This window comes from Halyomorpha halys, unplaced genomic scaffold (genome assembly GCF_000696795.3).
Source record: "Halyomorpha halys isolate HHAL.00 unplaced genomic scaffold, Hhal_1.1 Scaffold142.1, whole genome shotgun sequence".
Taxonomy (NCBI): domain Eukaryota; kingdom Metazoa; phylum Arthropoda; class Insecta; order Hemiptera; family Pentatomidae; genus Halyomorpha; species Halyomorpha halys.
In genome coordinates, this window is record NW_027113471.1 from 560813 (window position 1) to 572631 (window position 11819).

The following is an 11819-nucleotide window of genomic DNA, read 5'->3' on the forward strand; positions in this document are numbered from 1 at the left end:
TACTGATCAGTCTTAGTAATTTTGATTGAAACTGTTGCAGTTTCAGTAAGTTAGTTTTTTTTTACATATCAGTAAATTTGTGCACCGTAAGTCCAAATTGGTCTGAGAAGGTAAGTATAAATCTTTAGTTTTTCTGAAAGTGGTAATTTTGATCGTTTAATTAAATATTGAAATAATAATTTAAGCCGGAAATTTAGCTTTTGTTTTGTTACTTTTATTTTAAAAAATATTGTTTAGTCTTCTGTTCCTGATATATTACTGGTGATTTTTTGTATTCTAAGATTTAGTTATTTATTTGTCGGTTCTTTAATTATATTCATTGGTCATTGATTTTGGATTTCTTTAGCTATTATTATTAATAAGAATAGTTTTAGTCTTTGTATAATTATTAATAAAGTTTATATATTAAGAATATGGAGGTTTACTAAGCTTTCATTTTGTGAAATTGGAACACATAAATTAAAAAAATTTCTTGGTGTGAATTTAGAACATCTTTAATGAAAAGTGTTTACACATATATTACTTTTTTTTCTTTTAAATATATGTTAATCAATCTGAGGATTACCATTTGTAATATTATATAAAATATTCATGAAAGTCTTCCCGAGGTACGAAGAGGGAAGCGTGGGGGTTGGAGCAGCCTCGAACTGCTGTAGCAGTCGCGATTGGTGTTCGGTAGCGGGAGGTTCTCCAGTTCTGTGTTGTGTGTGAGGTGTCTGTCCTAGGATCAGTCGTTCAAATCAAATTTCGAACCCAGGCCATTAAAGTGAGTAATTTTTTTATTTTTTTTAATACAGTGTGATCTCGATAATCAAAACTAATTGCCGCAGAAGAGTGGTCTGATTACTGATAAGTTCACGCTAAAGTCAGTATTACTAAAAATGGTCTTAAAATTTTTTTAAAAAATACGAATGTTCACAACTATTTTTATTTATTTAATTTTTCAAATATGTTTAAATAAAATTAATTTTATCCAATTTTAGTCTCAACATAATTTTTTTTTATATAAGTCCACGTTTCGGCCGATTCGGCCATCTTCAAGGACAAACTTAAATACAATTTTAGAACCACATCAATTTAATAAAAAACTTTATACAGGCTATTCTGCCCAAGTCATTAATTTCAGTACACAATTACCCTATTTTGTCAATTCTTCATATTAAATTGAAAATTAAAACTTTTAATTTTGACACAGTTAATTTTCACTATTATAATCTATAATAATTTAGAGATTATATATAATTTTTTAAAAGTATATTTTGTTGGAAATTTTACAGTTTGAAGTTTAAAATTTCTTATTTATTTATTTATTCGATACTAGATCGGTCTTGTGGGCCTTATATTGTTCATATAACAGTTACATTTTTTTTTTTTAAATTGATTATTAACTGGACATACGGAGTTGAGCTTTGGGGCTCCACTAAACCTTCGAATTCCTCTCGTATCCAATCTTTACAATCCAAAATCCTTCGTAAAATCCTCAATGCTCCTTATTTTGTTACTAATAAAACCATCCATAAAGACCTAAATGTTCTTTATATAACCGATCTAGCCCGAACCAGATACCATTCCTTTCATTATAAACTCCCTAACCACCCAAACCCACTAGTTTCTAACCTTACTTCCTCTTCCATTCCTGGCAATCCTCCGAGGCGCCTGAAAAGAAGATGGCCTCGTGACCTTATATTGTAAACTGTTTTTAGAGTTGTACTACTGGGTAGTTTCTCTACATGCTGTATCATATCATTATGTCATTATGATCAAATTTACTTGTTGTATTTTATATACAGTTGTAAATATCAATAAATAAATAAATAAAAAAAAATTGATTATAATAATAATAATAATGAAACCAGAAGGTTCGATGCCGATACCACCAAACGCTCTCTGCATACACCCTTCCAGTGATGTCCCTCCAAACCCAATACTAAATCAGCTTTTATGTAATCCTCTCATCTACATTTCGGTCTACTCCTCCGACTCTACCCGTCGGGCGAGTTTTTATTAACATTTTAGGGATCCGCTCGTTACTAAGCCCCTACAACCTTACACGCCCATCTTATACACAGCAATGATATAGCTTGAATTATATTTACCGGGTATAGGGTGTTTATTGATTATAGGGAGAAATAGTCTCCTACAAAAGACACCCCTAACTATATATAACGTTATAATTTAAAAAAATATTAAGATAAAATAATAATTTTTAAAAGAGGAGAAGTAAAGAAGTTTTTAAAAGTAAAGCTAATAACAAAAATAAGGACATTCGTTGATCTAACAAAATAAATAATTGCCCTCTAACGGGGAAAGAACATTAAAAATAAAAAATAAAATGTTTTGTTTTACGTCTTTAGTAATGCTATGTGGTGATTTGATTTATTGAAACAATATTGGTTGTTCATTTATAAGTGAAAAAAATTTTAAATAAATAAAAAAAATACTCTTTGGATCGATATAAGTAAAACGTAATAAAAAATTAGTTCACAAAAAAAAATTGTATTATACATATTTCTACTATTAATTAAATTAATCTTACAGAATAAAATGATTTATACAATAGATATTATGTATTTCTAATTCCAACAAAATATTAGAAACACTTCCATAAAAATTAGATTACCCGATTTCGAAACTGTAAACATTTCCACTTTAAATTTTCACGATTATTACAATAATTATAAATCGGGATGTTAAAAATGTCCTTTACACATGTGCCCTTATATTTGGTAGCAAAAATTATCTCTGCTAAATCTCTTAAATAAAGTAATTTTTTTTTTTTTTACGTCAGTTCGGATTATTGGAATTTTGGGAGTACCGAAGATCGGGTTACCGAGATAAGATTGTATACTAAAATAATTCAGGTTACATATAGGATGAAGAATAAATTATATGCAATATTAGAAGATCTGATAGTGCAACAAAATAGAAATATTATTTATGAACATTAGCAGTGTAAACAAAAAATTATCATTATATAATGTTAATTAATTTGAAGAATAAGCTGACATAAAATAATTACAAATTACTAAAATATATTTTTTACTTATAAAAAAATAAGTAAAATAAAAAAAATACAGATATAAAAAGTATATTTTATTAATAATTAGAGAACACGGCAATGTTTCACTTTATATTTGAGGACGTATATACATTAATTGAGCACTATTGAAAATTTGATATCAGTTAATATATAGATGAAGTGATAACGCGGTTACTATATTAACATAAATGATAACAGCTAACTTCGCTGTATAATCGTTAATGCTGCACCGATTTGGGTAGTTTTTCTTATAATTTTTGACAATTTGATAATCTATGGTATTGTCATTTATATACTACATAAATATAAATATATTTTACATAATAACTCTCATTGTGCTTCAATATTTGTATTAAAAGATAGTCTAAGGGGTAAATTAAAAAGTAAGCTCTGGGGTACCTTACTGCTGGTAGCATTTGATAAAAAATGCACAGAACAATCAGAAAGCTGTCTGTTCAACTTATTTATTTGGACAGCCCTGATGAAGCACTGCAAAGTGGGGTGAAACGTTGGAAAATAAATAGTTGTCAACTATTTTTGTTTCACTATTGACCGCAACCCTGACCATCTCCCTATATATCAATTTTTACGGTCAACTATACATACATATATAGAACAATCAGAAGTTAGTAATTTATTTTGAAGTCTATTAGCACTCAAATTAAAGCTAGTTTAATGTGTTATAAGGTATTTTATGATGTTTGTCTTCGTAGGAGTAGAACTTGCTAAAATAAATTAATTTATATCTATACACAAATATCATAAATACTACTTCCTATACGAAAATAGGTGTCATACACTATTTTATGGTAAGTAAAATTACCTTTAATTTGAGTGCTGGCAGACTTACGTACGTCCTGTTACGTATGGTTCCTGAGATACATTTTTCAAAATTCATAAAGTTTATTCTAATGCAGCAGTAATGCCGTAGAGAGGAGAAGGCTGAGAATAGGTCACACGAGGCTCACCCACTCCTATCTTAACTCAAACCGAACACCTTTGAAATGTAAATATTGCAATAACAATTTGGCGTTGGTCATATCTTCCAGGAATACCCATATTTCACATCACACCTTATAGCTTTGGATTAAGCCCCGATATTTCCGAAACTCCCAGAAACAATGATTTTTGTGTTACAGCTTTTAAAATCAAAAGGTTTGCTGGCACAAATATTCTGCTTCAACTACTTCAAATATTCGAACAGATCAAAAAATAATACAATTAACAAATTAATAAATAAAAAAATGTAAGTAAAATTACGTAAGAAATAAATATCGTTAATAACAATTTACGCCATTAAACAAAAACAAACTAACAAGTGAGGTAGAGGAAAGATGATGTGACGAAGCTGTTGAAAATTTTATTATCTCCTAAAGATTACAATGTTATAAAACAAGTTACCCAGAAAATCCCCTACAGCTCTTCTGCATTTAACACATAGCATGGACTTTATACCGATCGGAATCCCATACTTTGACATTTAGCATGCTAATACTTTTTACGCTTATAAATAATACCCATTAAAGTACAAACTAATGATAACAATCTAATAATTTGTGCTTGGTACAATATCACTGACTTTTACTTATTAACACATATAATTGTACTAATAATCATCAGAAAACAAAAATAATTAGTGCTTGTACTTAGTGGTTTGTGTTTTTGATCTAATGTTATTAACAATCATTATGAAAGAGGACCCTAAGGACATATCAGCTGGTATCAAAGCTCTTATTTCAAACCCTGTTTTGGGTTTTACAAAAATTTGGAAAATGATCTTGGAAATATTATGTATTAAGGTCATAGATATATTTCAAGATTAGGGTATCAAGATATTGTTCATTAAAGTCAGCAATATATTTTTACATTAAGGTATCAAAATATTCTGCATAAATATATCAATATATATTTCAACATTAGTATAAGAGCAGAAAACCAGTCAGTTATTTCATCCTAATTTTTTATTGCTTTAATAAAAACTATGTATAATTACTAGTCCAATTTGAAGAGTATGCCAAGTGTAGGAAGGGGAATAAAAAATAACGGCTGTTTCAAAACGTAAAAAAAAAAACTTTTTCTTTCGGAACTCCATATCATTAAAATTATCAAAAACACTAGAAAACATAATAGAACATCGTTTAGGGCCGCCCATAGCTCAGTGGTTAAGACATAGTCTTACCTATTTGATGTTTATTGGCGGTGCCGGTTCGAATCCGGCCTGGGACGTTGACTTTTTTCATTGAGTGGCGATCCCAAAAAATGAAGAACTTTGACCCCAACCATGGTTAGGCAGTATAGGACTTCAATGGGGGGCTTGGTCGAAAAAAAACGTACACAAAAAATATTTAAAGTAGAGAGTAGATTTGCTAAAATGTGAGCCCTAATAGAGTTATTTACGTTCAATAGTTCTCAAGATGTAGCTTTTTAAAAAGCAACATTTCATAAAAAATGCACCGAAAAATCAGTAGTTAGTGAATTTATTGTGAGAAATCTATATCTCAGAAACCATTCGACGTAGAAATGTCTTTTAACACTCAAATTAAAGATAATTTAATGTACTGTAAAGTACTTTATTACATTTATCTTCGTAGTACTAGTAGTTCTTATATTTGACAAAATGTTGATTTCTAGTTGTCCGAACAGATGTTTTGGATTTATGAAAAACAATATCTTAGGAAGTATTTGACGTAATGATGTCTGCCAGCACTCAAAATGAAACTATTTTAATGATTGTTATGAAATAATTTATGACGTTTATCTTCGTACGGGTAGTATTTTTTATGGTATCTTGAGAACTATTGAACATAAATAGCTCTATTAGGGCTCATATTTTAAAAAATTTACTCTTCTTTAAATGATGCTCTAGTAGGTATTTCAGTGTTGTTGATAGTTTTAAACATATGGAGGTCTGAAAGAAACATTTTGTTTTTATTTATTGACATGTACAACTGTATATATAATACAACAAGCAAAATTGAAATAAAATTATAATGATATGATACAGCATATAGAGAAACTACCAATTAATATAACTCTAAAACTGAAAGCAAAAATAAATATTTTTTAAAACAGCCGCCATTTTTTATTCCCCCTTCAGTTTTGACTAGTATTTATACATAGTTTTCATTATAGTAATAAAAAATTGGGATGAAATAATAACCTATTTTCACCTCGGCTCCTGTACTATATCAATATTGTGTATTAACGTCGTCGATATATTTCAGCACTAAGGTATCGAAATATTATGCATAAAGATTTGGATATATTCAGTAATGTAAGTTAGCTTCGCCTTTAAGATGGCATATCTTATTGTCCTTCCTTGAAAAGATTAAGGATTGAATACTGATTTACTAATTATCACTAACAGAGAATCTCTTTAGCAATAAAAAATGTACATTCTCTCTCATTATGTTACAACTATTACGTAATATTCATTACGTCATAGATGTAAACCATGGCTGCACTTGAATGCATATGGTTTATTTTAGTATTTCACTGCAATACTGCAGTCGTAAATAAGCTGCAGTTGCAACATTCTAATTGAGCTAATTAAACGTTAAGGTTATCCTTTGAGAAAAATATTATTTTACACTGAGAAATATATATTTTAACATTTACCATTCTCGTTGCAATAATACTAGAATGATTGCATATTTTTCCAGGCGTTCCGTTTCTTGACATGATGTTTCGAAATAATGTGTTAGCACACAATACAAGAAAATAGGCGAAAAGTTCATGGTGAAATAATTTTACTATCCATTTTTTAAATCTGCTTTATAGTTTATATATATATATATATTCTTTTTCAAAACCCTTTCTCTTTTTTTCTTTAACGGTCCCTGCAAAACGAATTCGAACTTTGTATCACTCCGAAAAAATCTTTTTCACACCTCTACTGAAGTGAAAAAACTTTTCATATTTTTTTTTTATATCTCCAGTTCTAATTTGTTTAATTAGACCCGGTTTGGTGCAGTTTATAGAGCCCGAAACCTATGCCATGTTTAGTGATTTATAGAGGTATTCATGAAGTGTTAAATGTAAAATGTTTTACCATGTTAAATGTAATTCGCAATTGCGAGTGTTTCTATAAATCTAAAAATATTACTAATATAATGACTTATGTAAATCGAACTTAATTAACAAAAAGTAAAATAAACCGATTAATAGAGTTTTAAAGAAATTTGTAATAAATACTAAACAAAAAAATAAATAAGGAAACTCAGAGCTGATATAGTTGGAAGTGTAAGCTAATTCATTGTCAAGGCTTATATATGTGTTAATTAAAGTGAGTAGCTGTCACTGCTACGACAGTTGTTACCATTACTGCAAAACTTGACACTACTGTCGAAGAAATTTTATAGGTTTATGAACACTTTTGAAATTTTGATATCAATTAATAATTAGATGAAGTGATAAGACAGTAACTATAGTAACTCAATTGATAACAACTAACTTCGCTGTATAAGCTTTAATACTTGTCCGTTTTAAGTGATTTATTTTTTTATACAATTTGATAATTTATAATATTTATATTAACATATCATATATTATTATTAGTACTGCATTGAAAAAATTAAGAATGACTGACCTGTCAATATTTTCTAGAAATGAAACATAGTTACATGAAACATAGAAAATAGTTGTAAACTATTTTTGTTTCTCCTTTGACCATCTTCCTATACATCAATTTTTACGGTCAACTATATATACATATATATAAAGATGATATTAGTTTTAGCACCTCGAGAAATCTTTATAATAACTGCACCAAAGTACAAAAGCGGATTTAACTAAACAAATTAGAAACAAAAAGACCAAATTATACAAAAAGAACCGGAGATATAAATTAAAGCGTTTGAAAATTTTTTTCTTTATTTGAAACTAATATTTTGCCCTTTTAAGGCCACTAAATATAAATTGTATTTACTTAGGAATTGGTTAAAACGTACAGGAGTTATAAAAGATTAAATGAAGAATAATGGAAAAAAAGAGTCTAAGTAGAAAAATTTAGGAATTTTAATTTCTTTAAAAAATGTATTTGAGTTATCTTAGCAAAAATTTTAATTTCTTTAAAAAATGTTATTTGAGTTATCTTAGCAAACATTTTTTGATCTACTTTACTGAAATTCTCTTTATGTTTTTTAAAAAAAAATTTAATGAATAAAAAATCATTTAATAGAATCTATAGTATGTTTTTTTTATTCTTCAGAAAGAGACATATCGATTGGCATATAATGATCATGAACAAAAATTTTTAATTTTTAAGCTACGCGTCAAAAATGTTTATTTTTTTTTCCCGACAGAATTAGCCTATAACCTTCCTGGGATAATCCTGAACATATAACAATGGCAGTGCATAAAGTATCAACAAACAAACATTCTTCTTTTTATATTAGATTATATCAGATTATGAAAAAACCATGGGCGAACCTAGTGGGGGGCATGAAGGGAGGCAGCTGTCCCCCTAGAAGTTAAAAAAAAATTATTATTTTAATAAAAAATAATATATAATGTCCTTAAAATCTCGGTTTCATAGGCTTTTTCGTGCTGAAATATCACAACCTAATTGACTATGGCTTGCCCCCCCCCCTCTAGCTACACACAATAATATAACATGGGACTCTGCATAAATGATACAAAAAAAAAAACAGAAGCCGGTTTGCAAGCCGATATTGATTTCAGCATCTTGACGAAAAATCCTTGGGGCTGACTTATTGCTCAACGAAGAGGGCTTGCACAAGCTCCAACAAGATCCTTCTTAGCTGAGTTGTCTTTTAGAGGTCAGGAGGTGTTTAGTTGGGGAATGTCTGCAATTATTTAAATGACAAGATGATTTGGACTTTTTCGGCAAGGCAGGCAACACAAAACAATAGAAAAGTATCCACCGCCTCACACTAGTGGGAAATTGCCATTTTTATGTAAAACTCCTAGGTTATTCAGGGTGCTGTGATCATTGGAATACATATATGAATTTTTTATTTCTTTGTTCAAGAGACTTACACTTGCATCCCCATATAAATATATAATAAATAGACTGAAACTGCTCGTAGATTTCGATTGCTACAACACCTACTTGACAAAAGCTTTAAACTTTCCATACGCTACTAAAAATTATTATATACTATGATAATCAGACCAATTTGGACATCCTGAATTGAGCTCTGAGGCTCTACCATACCAATTAGTACAAGAGCCCAAGAGGAGAAAAAAGGCAGTTATCTCACCCAAATATTTTATTACTTTAATGAAAACTATCTATAATTACTAGTCAAAATTGATGAGTCTGCCAAGTATAGGTAGGGGGAATAAAAAATGGCGGCTGTTTCAAAACGTTAAAAATAATTAATTTTTCATTTGGAGCTCTATATCCTTAAAACTACCAACAGAATTAGAAAATCTAAGAGGACGTCGTTTAAAGTAGTGTAAATTTTCTAAAATATAAGCCCTAATAGAGTTATTTACGTTTTAAAAAGCAACATTTCATAAAAATATTGTACTGAATGTAATGAAAGATCTGTAGTAAGTGAATTTATTTTGAAAAATCTATATCTCAAAATTCAGATGTCTATTAGCACTCAAATTAAAGCTAATTAAATGAGCTATAAAGTGGTTTATGACGTCTATTTTCATAGGAGTAGTAGTTTCCATGAATTTGCTAAAATAAATTGATTTATTGTTTTATTTATTCATTTTAATATGTTGACCTCTCTATTTGTGTGTTTTAACGTATTTATTCATTAAATTATTTTATTTTAATAATACTATGTTTTTGTGCTTTTTTTTTTTAAACTTATTTATCCATTCAAGTCTTTCCTGCAACTGGTTTTTTTTTTTATTATATTTTCCTTTTAATCTATGTGTTATTCTTATTCTCGTAAAATGTATCTAGTTGTTTGTTCTTGGTGGACTGATCTACTGCTGTGACTATGAATGATGGTCTGATCTCACATTGCCGTCTAATATTGAATTTTTTTAGCGGGTCACTGAAGAGGATCTAGGAGGTTGAATTCCGGAGAGCGAATTTGTTGATCGGGTGAATTGAATAATTGAGCAGAAATGAGAAAGAAAAATAGGAATGAATGAAACATTTGTATTGGTTGTACAGACCGAAATGGATTGTAAAAGGAAACTGTATGGGTGAAAAAATAAATTGTTTATTATATCCTATTATTGTATATCTTTTTTTTATGATTATACCATGTATGTGTAATGTATATATGTCCGATTACGGATTGATAAGTAAGCTATGTAAGATGGCAACCTAATGTATTTAGGCAGCATAGATGAATAAATAAAGTATTTCTCTCTCTCTGTTCGGACAAATTTTCATTTGCCAAATTTATATTCATATGTGAATATCATAAAAACTACTACCCCTAAGAAGATAAGTGTTTTAAACTACTTTATAGTGAGTTTATTTTGTCAAATATCATAAAAACTACTCCTACAAAAATAAACATTATAAACTATTTTATAGTAAATATAACTAGCTTTAATTTGAGTGCTGGCAGACATCTCTACGTCTTATGGTTTCTGAAATAAAGTTTTTCATAAATCAAACTTATTGCCCGAACAACTATAAATCAATTTATTTTAGCTAATATCATGAAAACTACTATTACTACGAATGTAAAGGTCATAAATCATTATTTAACTTTAATTTGAGTGCTAATAGACATTTTTATTGAGATATAGATCTCTCAAAATGAATTAACTACCTTCTGATATTTCAGTACATTTTATGAAATGCTACTTTTTAAAAGACTATAGCTCGAGAACTATTTGACGAAAATAGCTCTATTATTGCTTATATTTCAAAAAATTTACTCTTCTTTAAATAATGTTCTCTTAGATTTTCTAGTGTTGCTGGTAGTTTTAAGATATAGAGGTCCGAATGAAGAATTAATGTTTTTTTAAGGTTTTGAAACAGCCGACATTTTTTATTCCCACTACCTATACTTGGCAGACTCATCAGTTTTTACTAGTAATTATACATAGTTTTCATTAACTGACTCTTGTACTAATTCCTCCTATATCCAATTCTTTCCTTAATGCTCCTTATTACGTCACAAATAAACTCATCCACAAAGACCTTAACATCCCTTTCGTTGCAGATTTTTAGTATAATGAAGGTATACAGCCTTCCAACCGACGTCTTGGTGACTATTTATAGTACGTGTTATGCTCTGCCGAGATGATATGGTGATGTTGAACTAATTCACTCACATGCCACCGCTAAAAGTGATTTCTCCATTGTTCGTAGCCACCTCATCATCATCATCTCCGCCCGTGGGCCGAGAATTGCCGTGCCCTTTCACTAGGAGCTCCATTGTTCCTCTTTGGTAATTGAAATTTATCCCGTCTTATTAGGAACGTATCTCTTGCCCATTACCGTATGTAGTCCGGGAGGATCGTGTCTCCCGTGGGAAATTTAATGAAGGAGTTGAACCACTTATACTTAATAATATTTTGTCAAAAATATTATGTTGCTAATTAATTTCCATTGTGAAGTTTTCAAAGATATATTGATTTTTGTCTATTTGTTGTGAGCAAAATATTTTAAAATTATTTTTCATTGATTGATAGATAGACACAGTTGTGGGCAATAAGTAATTGTGATGAATGATCACATTAATACTAAAATGAAGAATACAAAATAATTAATTAATAGAAAAAAAACATCTCTCTTAAAATATTTACAAAATGAAGGATAAACAAAATGAACATAATCAAACTATGTGTATAAAAAATAAAATAAAATAACATTATTATAGAATAA

General features: G+C 29.1%; 1 protein-coding gene across 1 annotated transcript in view; it reads left to right on the plus strand.

Annotated features, from left to right (window-relative positions):
• Positions 1-640: 640 nt before the first annotated feature.
• Cyp301a1 (Probable cytochrome P450 301a1, mitochondrial) overlaps positions 641-11819 on the plus strand; it is a 78301-nt gene continuing 67122 nt past the window's right edge. The window contains exon 1 of the mRNA XM_014416908.3: positions 641-766. The gene's annotated coding sequence lies outside the window, so the exon portion shown is untranslated. The remainder of the gene's footprint in view (positions 767-11819) is intronic.